Genomic DNA, 17,790 nt, shown 5'->3' with positions numbered 1-17,790 from the left:
CTAAAACTACTATAAAAATAACTATATACAAGATGCAGAGCAAAGTCCATGAACTCCAAATTGAAACAAAAAATAAGGAAACCTAACCCTAATGAACTATTTACAAAGGCAGCGGGCTAGTCCCACGACTCACCATTTCCCCAAAGAGTTTCAGCCAGGGCATCATCGAACTCTGCGTCTATTTCCTGAGGTGGACCTCTGCTCTCCCCTCGAGGGCCCGCAGGGACTCCAACGTGCTCCTCTCAAACTCCCTGCAAGACTCCTCGAGGAACTCGGCCCGCCTCTCCGCCCGACGCAGAGGGTTCTAAGCCCTGGCGATGGCGATTTGTGCCCCCTGTACTCACTGCTGCTCTGCTCCGATTTGTTGGCCAATTCCTTATAGGCCAACAAATATCCTTATGTCAAGGTCCAGGTTTCCCTCCTGCCCAATGGCGATATCTGCCCCCCTGATGTTGAGGGCCCCGAGTCCTGTCGCCAACCATGTCGTGCCTGCAGCGGCCACCATAAAGCCCGGTGCCTGCACCTCCGGGACAGCCTCCGAGATGATGACAACCCCCGGGGTGTAAAGCACGTGCCCTGCTGCTTGGTGCCTGCACTATCTCCGTTGCCATTTGTCCTGTTGCTGCGGTGACCAACTCTTCTGATCCTCATTTGACTCCCTACTGTGGCAGGGATGTGGTCCCCACCAGACTGGCCGCCGTGGTTGGGACAGGTACACAGGGGGCCCTGGTGGTATGTGGCCCAGAAGACGGCAGGGAGGATGCATGGCGTACAGTGGAGGAAGAGGAGATGGGGGTCACAGCAGTGCACAGCACACCTAAGATATTTGTGACTATGAGCTGAGCTAGCCAGTTCATGAGGCGACAGATGTCATTGTGATGATGTGCAAGGTCCCGATTGGAAGCCTGCACATCACCACGAATGGCGGCTGTACGCCGTGCAATACCGGCTAGCATCGGCTCAACCCTGTCATGAATTGCTTCAACCACAGGTAGTGGAAGATCTGTTTCAATGGATCCTCTGGCCCCTGATCCTGGACTGCACCAGTCACACCAACCTCATCACCCCCGCCGGGCCCCATGTGCTGGGCTGATGTGGCCTCCACCTTCACAACAACCAACCTAGATGACTCCCCACTGTCTTCCACATCGGATTGCCCCTGTGTGGTCTCACCTGTCCTTCCCGCTGCCAAGGAGCCCACGACTGACTTCACCCTCTTGGGCCTCCCCTCAGCAGCTACGACCGTTGTTGTGGACGCGGCACCAGTCTCCTTGCTACCGGAAGATGTTGTTGCCTGGGAGGATAACTGGGCCTTGCGTCTCAGCCTGTTGAAGGCATCCCTGCTGCGGTGCTCCACAGCGCCATCTCCGCCCTCTTCTTCCATCGCCGCTGTGGATAGGGATACATTGAACACAAGCATCAGTGTATCGAACAAATGGCTGCTTGACACAAAGCAAATACACATGATGGGCACTGTCAAACGTCACAACCATCATCACCCTCCCCAACACACATGTCAGTGCAAGCAACACACATGCACAACCATGCATGCAATGTGCAACAAACATTCACATGCATGTACAAGGCACTGCAAGCACATCAGAAGAGGGGCTGACCCAAACATTCATCATGCTGCATGCACATCACATACACACACATCACCTGACAGTCATGCATCAGGCCATGTAGAGCTCCTGTCACAGTCCACTTGGGGACAACTGGGCTGCATGAGTCAATCATGCATTGAGATGCTCATGTGTCATGCATCCATGGGGTGGCCAGTCACACACTCACTACTCACATGCAGCACTGTCGGGGACATGCACACAGACGAGGAGGCCTGCCAGACATGAGGCCAAGGTGCACACTCCGGCCACACGTCAACATACACATGCACTATGGTGGACAAGAACACATGAACACTCGACTCCAGTCGGAGCACCAAATCTAAGACCTGATCCTATAGCGCTGTGTCGATGCTCTCCAGGACCCGCATCTCATTGTTGGTCAACCGGAACCGGCCCCTCGCTCGTTCACCAGCCTCGAGGAGGCGCCAGGCCTTGTTGAAGGTTCTGGACCTGAAGTCTTCCCAGTGCATACGGACATGTTTGTAGTCGCGGGGTGCCACCCCCTCCGCGTTGATGGCACCCATGATGTCCACCCAGATCTTACTCCGTCCTTCCTTGTCGAGTCGCGATGGTCCAGGGAAGAGGTCATCATAATCCCTCAGGACTTGCTCCACCAGGATGCCAACTTCTGTGGAAGAGAAGCTGACAGACCTCTGCCTCTCTGCCGAGGCAGGTTTAGGTGGGCAGGTGGACCTGGGGCTGGGCTGTGGAGCAATGGAATGGCAGTCGGGAGTCTTCACGATCAGCAGAGGTGGTCACAGCAACAGGATCACTGGCAATGGCTTCAGAGCAGGCACCAAAATGCAGGGCATGTGAGCAGCAGGCTCACAGATTGGGCTGTCAGCAACAGATGGCTGTAGGAAGCAGCTCGGGCAGTTGGATGCAGGTAAATGACCTTGTGTGCTGGCGCTTGGGTCTTCCATGTTCTTTCGCGTGGCCAGCCAGATGCAGAGTGACTCTGTACGTGCAAAAACAGCACATTAGCGTGTAATCAGAGGAAAGGCCCTAAGCACGTAAGTTACGTGAACCTCACTAGACATTGGGTGTTGCCGTTCAGTATGGGTTGAAGGTTCGCGTAGGACAACAGTGCAATGTATGTGCTTTTCATGGAGACCGACGCGTGAGGTTCATATTTTTGTGGTTTTACATGCAAATTGTTCACTATTGGAAGCAGAAGCGTCACTTGAGCACTCCGAATGTGCGCTCCACTATGGCCCAGGTTGTCGTATGGGCTGCGTTGTATTTTACCTGGGGTGGTGTGGTGGGGTTCTGTGTTCTGTATTGGCGTCATCATGTAGGTGCTCAGAGGGTAGGCACTGTCCCCTGAGGAGGTGAGAATGGTTGTCATTAGTTGGCTTTGTCTATTTGTCTGTGTGTGACATGCATGCATGTGCACAGGCACTTGTACTCACCAATGAGCCATGTGTTGCCATGCCTCCCAGCTTCCAGGTCCCGGTTTAGGGGTGACATTCTGAATATGAAACTATCATGGGTGGACCCTGGATAGTTTGCATATACAGAGGGGTTGGTTCCTTTGGCATTGCATACCACCTGCATGTTGATGGAATGCCAGTGCTTGCGATTGCGACAGATGTGCTCAGTGGCCCTAGGTGTACGTAGGGCCACATGAGTGCAATCAATGGCACCAAGCACTTTGGGGAATTGTGCCACCCTGTAAATGTCCTGGACCACGGCCTGCCTTTCAAATGGATTGTGTCCTCTCACGTATTCATCATCTTATATATCTTGTCTCCCAGCTTTGCTGCTCCGGAAAAAAGATTTCACCATAGGGCGCTGTGTTCGAGGCTGCAGAGTCGTAGTCCCTCGAGGGCCGCTGTCAAGCGTCAACGTCATCTGCTGTATAAAAGGCTCAAGCAGCGCCCGTTACCTCAGTTCCGTTTTTCCGAGCAACTGCTTCGTGTCACGAACGGCTCATCAGATTTTTTCTTGACGATGTCCTTGTCATCTACACCCACCACACCCATGTTATAAGTGTGGTAGGAAAATGTCTATAACTGACCCCCATCGGAATTGCCTCTGGTGTCTCAGCCCAGACCATCGGGTTGACAAGTGCGGTTCCTGTCAGGCCATGTCCAATAAGGCTTTTAGGGAACGGAGAGGTAAGCTGGTGGCGTGGGAGGAAACTTACAAGTCTTCTAAAAGACAAAAAGATTCGGAAGAATCTAGTCAAAAGTCTCGACATGGGTCGAGGAGGTCGAGATCGAAGAGTTGCTCGAGGAAATCCTCATCGTCTTCCACTATGAAGTCAAAAAAGCGACATCACAGGTCTTCTTCCTCCTCTTCCTCTTCTGAGAGGAGAGTGACCTATCCATCGAAGCACGATTCCTCTGAAAAATGGGAGGCCTTTAGGGCTTTGATGCTTAACATATTAGAGAAAGCGGCCCAGCCCCCCTCAAAGGGTCATTGATTTTATGGGTTGGAAGTCAGCTTGCCCAAATTTCGACCAGGATGATATGACGGACATCCTGAGTGAAGTTCCTCTAAAAGATCCTGTTCTTCCATTCCATAAAGCACTTCAGAAGAAGGTGATGGTAAATTGGAATACTCCTGATTCGGTTTCAGTAGTAAACGAGAAATTTGTATCAAAAATATAGGCCATCTTTATCAGATCAGGAATACCTATCTAAACATCCCTCTAGTCGTACAAGCTGCAACCTCCACTAGGCAATCAGCTTACCCCTCAATAAAACCAGACAGGGATGATAAAAAAATGATGCTTGGGCCCTTTTTGGGTACAAGGAAGTACACTGAATAAATACCCTCCTTTACCTGTGATAGAGGTACGATCTCTATCGCTCCTTTTTGTTCCAGTATCTCGACTTCTTGAAGAATTATACAAAGATGTTCTGGTGTTAGTCTTCGTTGACATGGAGGTATGTACTTTGGGGTTTGGTTGAACTCTACACAGTACCCATGGGCTATGGTTTTTAGTACCCACTGGTCTGTGGTTATTCCCTCCCATGCTTTCAGGAATGATGTCAGCCGGCCCCCGACCGGAGAGGCATGGGAGCGGACCTGAATCTTTGAGTCATTTGGAGCCTGAGGCAGGAGAACCTCTGGGGGTCGGGTTCCTGTCTCTTCCCTTTCCACGCCACTGTCCCCTTTGGGAGTATGGGGTATTGTAAGTATTTGTTCCCTGTAGAGAGTTCCAGTTGTTTCCTGAAGGGTATTGTTCGTGAGTGGAACATTGGCCACGAAAAAACCTTATGTTTCCAAATCCTAACCTTATGGAAGGTCTCTAAGTGATTTAGGGCCGGAAAGTTTTTTCTTCGCGCAGCATAGCCCTTAAATCGTCTAATGTAACTTGTACTTTAGCAAGATTTACATATACCATGTGGGACTGCATGACATCAGCGGCTGAACAATTCCCGGAAGGTGAGGAACAGGATGGTTTCCTGGTGATAGTAAAAGATGGTAAAGAGGCTATGGAGGAATGCCTTCAGTCAGGACTGGACACTGCTGATGCAGGTTTGTTTGTTTGTTTGTTTGTTTATTTGTTTTGTAATGCGCACCAAGCCCTTAGGTAGATGGGCGCAACAGAAACAAGAAATCTTAAAACTTAGTTACAGTACAAGGTAGCAATGCATAGAGCAGTGATTGCAGTAGGAGCAAAAATACAGGTACAAGATGCCATGGACATCACAGATCTTCTTCCTCCTCTTCCTCTTCTGAGAGGAGAGTGACCTATCCATCGAAGCACAATTCCTCTGAAAAATGGGAGGCCTTTAGGGCTTTGATGCTTAACATATTCGAGAAAGCGGCCCAGCCCCCCTCAAAGGGTCCATGGCATCTAACACGGCCCTACGCACATTTGCATGGCTGTGGAAATCTGGCTTTGCACCTAATCTGCAGTCTAGATTACTCAATATGCCTTTTGACGGCTTGAGGTTGTTTGGCAGCTAGGCGGACGAGAGCTTGGAGAAGCTGCAGACCTCAAAAGCGGCAGCAAAATCACTTAGCACTGCTATAAGACAGCCTCAACAACACTCTTACACAGGCTCATCTTCCTGGAGGAGTCACCCCTTTTGTTTCTACTCCTCTTTTGGAAAAGGGAGGGGGCAGGCCAGTCAAAGAGGCCAACAGAGAGAACCCTTTTGTGGTGGAAAAGGGAGAGAGGCTAGATCAGCCCCAGCAGCGGCTACTACCATGTCAGCCACTGCTGCAGCCGCTGCAAAGCCACTTTGAGGTCTTCACTCACAAGACCCCGGTGGGAGGCAGAATCACTTGGTATCTGGATACTTCCTCAGGGAAAGCCTCGCCTCTCGAGGAGAGAGCTCACCAAATTCTGCAGATGGTAACAAAGTTTAAAAATGCCCAACATCTACTGGCATTTGACTTTCTATGGTTGCTAGGCCTCATGGCATCCTGAATTTGTCTGGTTCCAGAGGCTAGATTGAGGATGAGATCCCTTCAATGGGCCCTCAGGACTCAGTGGTCCCAATTTTCGGGGGAGATGTCAGATGTTCTGCATGTTCTGGCCAAAGTGGCTCAAGATCTCCTATGGTGGGCTTGCGAGGAAATTATCCTCAAGGGGGAACCTTTTTGGCACCCATGGCCGGAGATAACAGTAGTGACAGACGCCTCACTCACGGGGTGCGTAGCCCACACCAACGATCTGACAATCAGCGGTCGTTGGTCTCCATCGGAGTCCAAACTACACATCAACCTTTTGGATCTGAGGGCAATCACACTAGCGCTGAAGGCCTTTCTTCCCTCTGTACAGGGAAAGAATGTCCTGATAATGACGGACAACACAGTGGCCATGATGTACTACCTCAACAAAAGAGGAGGCGTAGGATCACTCCCACTGTGCAGAGAGGAAATGCAGCTCTGGTTCTGGGCAATGCAAGAAGGAATCTCTCTATCGGCAGTTCACCTAGTTGGAGAGCTGAACACAGCGGTGGATGTTCTGAGCAGGCAGAGTACAGTCTCCCACGAATGGGAGCTAGCTCAGGAAGTCCTTCAAGAGATCTTCGCCCTTTGGGGAACTCCTCAAGTGGATCTGTTCGCAACCGGTGCCAACCGGAAGTGTGAACTGTACTGCTCAAGGGAATTTCCTTCAAGAGGATTTCTAGGAGACGCGTTCGTGGTGGACTGGGTATTTCTACTCCTCTACGCATTTCGTTTCCTCCGGTCCCTGTGATTCCTCAGGTAATCAGGAGGTTGAGAAAGTTCAGGAAAACCATGATCCTAATTGCCCCGGATTGGGCCAGGAGGACTTGGTACCCGGACCTTCTGGACATGTCCATCTACCCTCCAATACGTCTTCCACAAAAAGAGGATATTCTATCGCAAGAGGATGGTCGAGTTCTCCATCCAAAGGTCAAGACACTCAGTCTTCACGCATGGTTTCTGAGAGGCAGAGATATAAGGATTGGGACCTCCCGGATGACGTAATGGAGATTTTACTTTCGGCCAGAAGGCCATCAACCAAATCCCTGTACCGGTGTCATTGGAACAAGTTCAGTAACTGGTGCAGGGATAAGAATGTGGGTCCATTTTTATGTAATACTCCAACAGTACTTTCTTTCCTTTTACACTTGGCTAATTTGGGGCTCCAAGTTGGCACTATAAAAGGATATCTGGCAGTGCTATCTATCTTTAAGTGTTCCTCATAAGAGATGTCCTATTTTAAAATGCCCTTAGTCATTCAATTCGTGAAACGGCTAACAAATGTCCGACACCTTTTCAGGTGCCCATCTGGGATTTGAATTTAGTGTTAACATTTCTCATGTGTGCCCCTTTCAAACCGTTACATTCTTGCCCATTAAGACTTCTCACTCTTAAAACAATTTTGTTGGTGGCTATAACATCAGCCCGCAGGGTAAATGAGTTGCAGGCACTTTCTTGTAAGCCTCCTCACACCATTTTTCATAGAGATAAAGTTATTCTAAAAGTCAAACCATCTTTCTTCCCTAAAATTTCTCTGATTTCCATCTGTCACAGAAAATTACCTTACTTTCTTTTTATCCTCCTCCTCATGCTAGTAAGGAAGAGGAAAGTTTACATAGACTGGACCCAAAAAGGGCTCTCAGATTCTACATTTTCAGATTGGAAAATCTTAGACAATGTGACCAACTATTTGTTGGGTATACTGAACAAAAATTGGGATTTGGAGTGTCTTATCAAACTCTATCCAGATGGATAATTCTAGCAACTTCGGAGTGCTATAAATTGGCTGGGAAAGAGCCTCCAGATAGATTAAGGGCTCATTCAACCAGGGGCATGGCAACTTCCATGGCTCTTCAGAGGGGTGTCCCGGTGCATGATGTTTGTTCTGCGGCCACCTGATCATCAATGCACACCTTTGTGAAGCATTACTGCTTGGGCTCTACTTCATATCAAGGAGGACTCTTTGCAAAAGCTGTCCTTCATTCAGTTCATAAATGAATTTTCTGGAACTCACTCCTCCAATTCTTACTGCTTTGGGAGCCTATCTAAGATGAGGAACACGTCGGAGGACACAATCCATTCGAAGAACAAGTTACTTACTAACTGTAACATTCTTTTGATTGCATGTTCCTCCCGCATATTCCTCATCGACTCTCCCAATCTACCCCTCTATACAGTTTGCTCCAGTTGCACTCGAGCTTCCTTAAGAGCCTGAGGACTTTAAAGCCTGATCAGCTGATGCAACCGTGAATACCGTAAAAACAGAACTGAAGTAACAGCGGTGCTCGAGCCCTTTATACAGCGGATGACGTTGACACTCGATGGCGGCCCTCGAGGGACTACGACTCTGTGTCATGATGTCTACCCCCGGGGAACCAGACCAGGTCCAGCAACCCCAGAAGCAGGCATCAAGTTATTTTGAGCAAGCCTAAAAACCCCTGCTAGGGGCTGTTTGGGTGCGGTCCTGGCGCATATGGCACCAGGCTCATATTTATTTATTTATTTATTTGCACTTATAAAGCGCGCTTGCAGCCCATAAGGCATTGAGGCACTGTTACAGAAAATGCGAAGATTCAATTTACAGGGGGTGCCCAGTGGGCTCTTGGTTGCAGGTAAAGGAACAAACATGCAAAGCATTGTTAAACGGAAAAAAAATGCAAGGAACTGTTGAACCAACTCATGATGGATATTCTTTCAGACAAAGAGTTTAGTTTTAATAGCCTTGCGGAAGGCTAGGTGTGATTCAATCCGTCTTAGGTGAGGTGGCAGGGCGTTCCAATGCGTGGCTGCTTGGGTGGGGAAGCTGGAGCCTCCAGCGCGCACCTTTCGTGAGGTGGGTGTGACAATCGTGTTGACATAGTGTGATCTTAAGGGTCTGGTGGCCGTATGCCTGATGATTCTGTCGGTCAGGTAGGGCGGGGCGAGGTCGTGGAGGCATTTGTGGGTGAGGGAAAGCGTTTTGAAGACAATTCTCTCTTTGACAGGGAGCCAATGGGCTTGCCTTCTGATTTCAGAGATGTGGACTCTTCCGGCTGTACCTGTGGCTGCCCTCAGCGCATTGTTTTGAGCTAGCTGCAGTTTAGCAATGTTTTTGCTGGAGGTCCCAGCGAGGAGGGCATTGCAATAATCTAGCCTTGACCCAATAATTGCCCTGGCAATGGTGAGACAATTGTGGCGGGCCAGGAAGGGTCTTGCCGCGTTGAGGATTTTAGCATAGTAGGCTGAGGAGGTGGCGATAGCATTGACCTGTCTGTCCATGGAGAGGTCGGAGTCGAGTTTGAGACCTTGATAGGAATGTTGTCGATGATGAAGGATGAGTATTGGTCTCCAAGGTTGCCCAGTGTGAACGGTGATCCAATGAGGAGGAGTTCAGTTTTGTCACTGTTGAGGCAGAGCCAATTTTCTGCCATCCACGACTGGATGGTGGAGTAGATAGTGGTGAGGGTGTTGGTGTCAGCTAGGTAGTCGCCCGTGAGTGGGATGAGTACCTGTGTGTCATCCGCGTAATTGGTGTAGGATATGCCAAGGGAGTCCAGGATGCTGAACAGGGGCCTTGTGAAGAGGTTGTAGAGCGTCGGAGCTATACAGGACCCCTGGGGAACACAGCAAGTGAGGAGGCTCAGGGTGGCGGATGCAGACTCCGAGAAGACTTTCATGGCCCTTTCTTTGAGGAAGGAGGTGACCCATTGACAGGCTTTCGGGGAGAAGTTGGCTTGGGTGGCTAGATGGTGGCACAAAGTGTTGTGGTCCAAGAGATCAAAGGCCGTGGATAGATCAAGGAGCAATAGGAGGGCAGGTTTGCCTGCATCTCTAAGATCGTCCATTTGATTCTTAAGGTCTAGGAGGGCTGTCTCGGTGCCGTGCCGTGGGTGGAATCCAGATTGCCGCAGGCCTAGGAGCCGGTTATCCTCTAGGAACTTCTGGACTTGCAGGTAAGCTGCTTTGTCCAAGATTTTGAGGAGGAAGGGTACAGTGGTAATCGGTCTGTAGTTACCAGGGACTGTGGGGTCCAGAGAGGGTTTTTTAAGGAGCGGGCACACCCAAGCTTCCTTGAGTCCGGATGGGACGTGGCCTGTCATATGGAGAGTCAGTATGGAGGCTCATTGAGTAGAACTTACCTGATGCAGACCATGCAGACCATGCTGCAAGCTTACCTGATGCAGACCATGCTGCAGAGCTCCAAGCCAAATGAGGCTTGGAAGGGACTATTTTACCTAGGGACTATTTTTTACTCGGGTGGGGCTGGGGAGGAATACTTACCTGGGACTACTTTGGAGGCTATTTAAACCACACCCGAAGAGCAGCACACGCTTCATGTTATTCTGCATCCAGCAGCGTAACGCTCACCGTGTCTGTAAGCCTGCATCCAGTCTTCTGCCACGCCCGACTCGAGTCTGCAGCTCCTAGAAAAAGGGAGGAACAGAAGGAGAAGAGGTTAGAATAAGAGCAAAACCTTCGATCCTTACCTGAATTCCGGATCCACCGCGCTTCGAGCTGGAAGAAAGAAGCATTTTACGTGCGCCGGCTCGCCTGCTGCAGCGCCGCGCTGAACTCACCGGCCTTCGCAGCATCCTCACGATCCGCTGCATTCTTCTGCACGTTCCGCCGCACTCTGGCACCTATGGGAACACAAGAACAGCAAAGATGAGCCAAGGGAATAAACAGAGGCAATAGTAACTACCCCCATAGACTTACCTGATTACCGCCGGGGGTACTATTCCTCTTCACGGGTCAGCGCAGTCTCCATTGCATCCTTGCCGTACCCGGGCCCCTAAGGGGAACAAAAGGACAACAAGGTGAGACGAAGGAACAAACAAGGGGAACTCTTCTCACCACAATAGACTTACCTAATTTTACCACAGGAGGCATTATTCCCCAAACTTCACATTTTCTCTCCACACCTGAATAAGGAAGCAAGCCACAGGTTACATTCTCGCCGTATTGTATTGAACTGTGCAGGATAAGCCAAATCCTTACCTGAACTTCGTCAGCTACCACGAGGAACTCTTCGCTGGGGTCAAGCTGCAAACCGCAAGGAATCGGACAAGAGTGAAAGTCAGACATGTGAACTCTTACGAACTACATAATTTTCGGAGTCAATATTGTTCTGGAACTCACCAATTCCTTCGAGCCAGTGAAGCAACTGGTTATCAACGCGCCCCTGCGCTCAATGCAGGATGGAGAGCTCATCTTTTCAAACCATCAGAAGAATATTCCTACGGGCCAAGCAAACGAAGCTAGGTGGGCCAGTCCAGTCCGTCATCTCGGCCCTACGCGTCACATTGGTGGAGACCACAGCTGTCCAGTTCAGACCGACGCCTCTGTGGGAGACAGGTGAGCGTAACAGAACGCGAAGCCTACCCACAAATTCCCAACTGGGCGTTATGGATACTTCAGAGACTGACCAATTGGCCCAATTACTAGGGGAACTGAGGGCTGAAGTGCATTCCGCCCGTCAAGAAACCAATGCTCTTAGGAGAGAACTGATTTTGTCAAAGGAGCGAACTGATGACCTTGCTAGGCAACTATTGCAAAACCAGGCTGGACAAGCACCCGTACCTGGTTCCAGGGGAAATCCAGCTCCTGTGTTATCGAGTAACCCTGTGCAAATAAACCTACCAGGAAATATTCCATTAGCCCCACCCGAACGCTTTGCCGGAGATCCCAAAAGGTTTTCAGGATTTCAGGAGAAAGTGGGAATTGCCAGGAATTTCGCGAATCGCTGTAGAATGCATCAAAGACTCCTGGGCGCATTCCACCATTAGGAGCTATAGCACTGCATGGAAAGCCTGGGCGCAATGGTGCACAGACCAGTGTTTGGATCCAGTTTCAGCCCCTTTAGTGCAAGTTCTTAACTTTCTGGCGACTAAATTTCAAGAAGGGGGAGCTTTTAGAACGATAGGTGTTTATAGATCAGCAATCTGTTACGCTCACCTGGTATCCACAGGGATGCCACCTAGCCGGGTTACTCGCTGGCATGCTTCTCAGCTTTGCCCTGATGTGGTCTGTGGGGAGGGTTCTGCCTGAAAATACAGGAGGACTGTGTTCAAGACTGACCGACTGGGGTAAGTATCCGCCCTCCACCCCTGTATGATTTCAGTCCCTCTGGTGCCCTCTCCTCACCTTGTGGTAGAATTAGGCGTGCTCTCCATCCTGACTTCTTTGCAGGGGCACGTTGTCTCTCATGGGCGAGTGCGGTCCAGTTACTTCACTGACGCTGGCCCGTTTGATATTGTTCAGGTAGGTCTTATTGCTGTTCTTTAGTTTTGTTGCTATCCTGCATGCCTTTCTTTGTTTAAAATGCCTCTTTTTTCTCCCTTAGGTATGCGTAGCTTCAACGCGGCGAACTGGCTTGGTTGAGCCCCGCTGGTAAATGATGGCGCATTAAAAGCGCTATGATGCAGTAAGTAAGCACTATGCGCAGCGCTGCGAAGTCTTGCCTTTGCTAACCTGTGTTTTCCTTCCTTGTAGGTCGTGGTGTTCTTCAGCGCGAGTGGAATGTCCGGAGTGGTGCCAGCCGAGAGGCGACCAGACAAGTAAGCCTTTTGAGCAGTTAGTAATTTGTAAATGTCTCTACTGCTTTCTTTAATGTTGCCTCTATCTCCCCGTTCTGTCCGGGAGGCGTGCAGATTCGAGGAAGCTGTTCACAGTAGCTGCAAGTGTTTAAAGATGAAGACTGCAGGTAAGATGCTGCTGCTAATGATGTTCCTTTTGTCTCCTTGCAGGTTCTGCTTCTCCGAGGTTCGAGGAAATAGATGGACACGGTGAGCATTACGTTGCAAGTTACAAAGTAACACAAAGCGTGTTGTCTTGCTCGGGTGTGGTTTAAATAGCTCCAACAGAATAGTCCAGGTAAAGTAGTCCCTAGGCTACCACACCCAAAACACTAGACCGCATAGCTTGGTTCTTAGGAACCAAGCTATGTGGATGCCTCCATGTTGGCTGACAATACAATAAAGTAGTTCCCAAGCACATTTTTTTTCATGGTGTATGAGCCTGGCCCCATGAGGGCTTTTAGAGAGGATGCCAGGCTCTAGAGGCCCGAGTCCTGACTCCACCTGGCCAGTGGGTTTGCCAGAGGGGGTTTTGGGCGACGGTCGTGACACGATCTCAGCGGGACACGATAAAATAGAAGGGATCCCAGTATGTGATTACCCAGCGGTCCTGATGCTTCTTAAAGGAATAAAATTTCGAAAGCCCCCAGAACCGAAGTACGCGGTCTTATGGGATGTTAGAGTAGTGTTTGAACTTTTCCTTAGATGGCCAGCGAACAAAGATCTTTCCCGCTCTCAGTTATCAAGTAATCTGTCAATGTTATTGTGCCTTACATCATGCCGCAGAGTATCGGACATAAAGGCGTTGGAAATCGATAGAAAGATCTTCTATCCAGAAGGAATAGCTTTTCACATAGCGAAAAGAATGAAAACTAGATCGCAAGTGATTTCATACCCTTACTTCACAGAAAATGAAAAGCTATGCGTTGCCCAGTGCATCAAGGATTACGAAATCTCCACAGAGCACCTTAGGCCGAGAGGGGTTTCCCAATTGCTTATAGGGCGCAGAAAACCTTACCACACAGTTGCAGCGGCTACTCTCGCTAGATGGGTGCGCGAGGTCATGCAATGGGCTGGAATTGATCTGTCAATATTTGGGGCACATTCTACGAGGGGTGCGATGGCTTCTAAAGCATTTACAGCTGGAGTATCTCTTCAGGACATTTTGAAATCGGCAGATTGGTCCTCAGAGTTGACCTTTAAAACCTTTTACTTCAAGCCGGTCTCTAATATTACTAATGCAGTGGTGGCAAGCCTTGAACAAGCATAATGCGAGCCTCCTGTCTTGTCATAGAATAAAGATTGCCCACGCTAACAGCTCAGGAAGTCTTCATTCTAATAAAGACAAGGAGGCGAGCATTATCTCCCACCCAAATGGGGTTCTGAACCCAAAAATCTGAACCTGTATATGTATTTTTGATGCTCAGATGTTGTTGGCCCGCCCTCATGAAGTATTTTCCATTTCTCGTAAGAGAAGACCAGAAACCGACTTGACTCCATACACAGATCAAAGATTTTAAGAAGTTTGTTCAAGGTGGTCCGGAGGACCTAGCAAGTTACAGTTGAGCAGTCAGTTCCAGTTTCGTCCAAGGTCACAGTTGATCAAATAAAGGACAGTTTCGAGTTCAGTACACAATGGAGAGGAAAAAGAAAGAGGCAGAGGACTATCATGGAGGGTTCTTATACTGCGACCTGCTCTCGGATAGGTGGATCAGGAGGTATTACCCAAATTGTTCGTTTACAATTGTTCGAATGAACAATTGACCGAATTTAAAGGGTCACAATTGACCTTTTCACAATTGACTGTATATATATATATATATATATATATATATTGGTTTGGTAATATATATATATATATATATATATATATATATATATATATATATATATATATATATATGGTTTTTGAAAAGGTCAATTGTAATTCGAACAGTTGTAAAACGAACAATTCGTATACAATCGATCAAGAGAGGTCAGGACTACTAAGCCCCGGAGGATCATGGGTGAGGTAGTGCAAAAAAGAACACTGGCTTTAGAACTTTTAAAACCTCTCATTTTTGGTATTTTTTACATAAGGAAGGAAAAAAAGAGCAAATGTGATGGTTTTAAATGTTTTGTTGAAAATGCTGAATGGCAGTAATTAAAGAGAGTAAAGCATAATGCTCGCCTCAGTGTCTTTAATAGAATGAAGTCGTCCTGAGCTGTTAGCGTGGACAATCTTTATTATGAAGCACTTCTGTAAATTAGGCCCTAAGTGTACTTACATTTTGGTACTTTGGAAAAAAAATAAAACACAGGACGATTTGCAAAAGCATGATTTCAATTCATTGCTGATGCTCTTCGCGTGAGTTTGCTGCAATCCTGTGCAGTACTTTGTACTTAAGCATGAAACCGATTTATTTCCCATTCAAACCAATCCCGGTTTAATTTTTTTTTTACCATATAATCGGCCCCTTGTGGCCATGCCCACATTGACCCCATTGCCAGTCCCAATCCGGCCCCTGGCTATGGCCTGGGGCTATGCCCCAGACACCAAAGGCATATCATAATTTTTTGTACCTACATTATGACACATTTGAAAAAATAAATCACGGACACATTAGCCTAACAATGCTTTTGGATCCTTGGCAATGCTCCTAGCACAGGTTTGCTGCAAATCCATGCATGTTTTATTTTTAGAAAAGTGTCAAAATGTAGGTACAAAAAATTGTGATATAACTTAGACCCCATTCTGAGTTTGCACACACTTTTAAGGCGTGGTCTCCAATCTGTTTGCAAATTTTTTTTCAGATTCCTCAAATGGCACCAAAGTTAAAAGCCATCTAAAAATGTTGGGAGCACCCCTCTATTTTCGCCCCCTATTGACAGAATTCCAGCAAACTTTCCAAAAACATTCAAACTTGGGTCTAAAATCCTGTTGCAAACTTGTACGCAGATTTGTCAAACTGCACCAGAAGTATAAACTGCTCAAACACAGGGCCATTTTAAGATTTTTTGGGGCCATTGGCATGGACATCTTTGGGGCCCCCCTCAATCAAACCAAAGGAATTAAGTCATCAAGTATATCTGGTGGCACCCCCATCCCCCACCATGAGCAAAACCCTGCCTCGCAGCATTCAAAATAAGCATGTTTACTCCCTTTAAGTCCCCTTACCCTCTTCATTCTTGCTCTAATCAGATTGATAAACAAGTAGCATTTGAAGGCCAACATTAGCAATCTACAAGAGGTTACTTCTGTTCTAGTACAGAAACAGGATACTTTTTATCAATAGCATCCGGGAAGGTATGCAGCCTGTAGTATTAATGCAGGACTGTATATAAACGGTACATGTAACCCAGAATAGGCAGATAACTCAATTTAGCTGCCTCAGAGAATGCAAAAGTGTTCAAGCATGGATAGAGTAGACCATTTGTAAGGAAGGAGAAAGCTACACATACCATACCATGGATAGTGAAGGCCGATTAGAAGCTACCAGGAAGGTGCCTCCATCCAGACAGACTGAGATTAGAAGTAGGACATGGTTTTCAAATAGCATTGCCATTAGAGATCAAGGGAGCAAGTGCCTGTGCCTGTGGTGTGCAGTATATCAATGCTCACTGTTGTAGTGGAAGCAACCCTATAGCCAGTGAAACCATGAATGAGGCTTTTATGAAGATCATACCCTGAGTAGGAAATCACACTGAGGAGATGACAATTTTAAAAGGTTTAGGGACTGGCAACACTGAGAGATTAGGCAATACAAGATTACATGAGATGCCCAGGATCACATATTGCTTAAGGGGTGAAGCTGGGATTTGTGCCAACTCTGCAATTTCTGCGTTTGAACACTTTCTTTTCCAGCTCTTACCATGTAGTAAAACAATCTAATTTTATAAAACTGACTTGCAAAGTACACAAATCACATTTCTAAACCTGACAATTTTTAAAACCAAAATATTACAGAAGGGGGTTACGCAAAATGGGAATAATTCTAGCTACATTCTATCCATCATCAAGGGAAGTATATAAGTACCAGCATACCAATCGAAGTGATTTAACAGATTTCATTTAGGCATGTCTTTTGTACTTTTAAGCTTTAAATACTTCCAAAACAATGGCTTGTGAAATTGTCATTCATGAACGTGCAGAAAAACCTCTGACTTTTATACAAAAAGCAAAAAGTTATTTGTGTCAAACAAACAGACCTTAAAATATGCTTGCCCAATGCCTACACCATCTGGACTGCTCTCTCCTGTATACCACTCCTTCTACTCAAATGGCCTACATAAGAAGAAACATCAAGTAATGAGCTAAACGATGCCACCAGCATGCAAGAAGGCAAACCTCACAGAAGGCAGCACAGTAATGCAAGATATATATGATTTGACCAGGATTACTGTATCGTCTGCTGGCAAAGCCAGGATACAAGCATGAACACTTTGGTTCCACAGTCTTTTATTCACCTTTTGGACTAATCGTTTATGCTCATCTTTGGAGGGGTTTGCCTAGGTTTTAGAACGCCCCATCTGAACAAACCAATGTCTAGACCTTCACCAAACGAATGACATGTTAGTTTTTATAAAAACCCCTATCTGGTGCAGGAACATTGCTGATAATAGCACCTCTTATGCTGCAAAACCAAGAACATATGCAGGTAGGTTTATAAACTTCAGACATAGGAAAGGTTCAACCAGCCTTGCTGCAATGTGCTCTTCTAATCTTTCATATGAGCACACATCTCTGCAATGCGTGCTTAACACACCGAGCTAACGTCTGAAGCATTGTTGCACTCAATTTATCAATATGGACTTCAACTTTGGCTATTGCACTTGATCAACATAATTCCCACAAGAAGGAAAGAATGGTACAGAAGTTGTGCAGTACGGAACACACAAACTATGTATTCCACAGTGAACACAGAAAGAATTACATGATTAATTGATCAAGGCAGAATATACTTGTCAAAACAGACAGAGAATATGTTTCGCGCCTTAGGAGCATGGCATAAAATCTCCTGGCGTGTGCTATTTAAGTCTAGTGAACAATGGAATCTTACTTTAGATCAGGCAGCCTTGTGGGGGCCCCCTCCAAGGTGGGGGCCCTGGGAAAGTGCCGCTTTGGCCCTCCCATAAAGAAGTCTCTGCTCAAACATATTGGGATCCTGTCTAATTGTACCCCCTCTTGGCGAAACAACACCAAATTTTGAAAAAGC

This window comes from Ambystoma mexicanum, chromosome 6p, assembly GCF_040938575.1.
Source record: "Ambystoma mexicanum isolate Mex_15411 chromosome 6p, UKY_AmexF1_1, whole genome shotgun sequence".
Lineage (NCBI taxonomy): Eukaryota > Metazoa > Chordata > Amphibia > Caudata > Ambystomatidae > Ambystoma > Ambystoma mexicanum.
The sequence above is the reverse complement of the archived record's forward strand: the minus strand, read 5'-3'. Positions refer to the sequence as shown.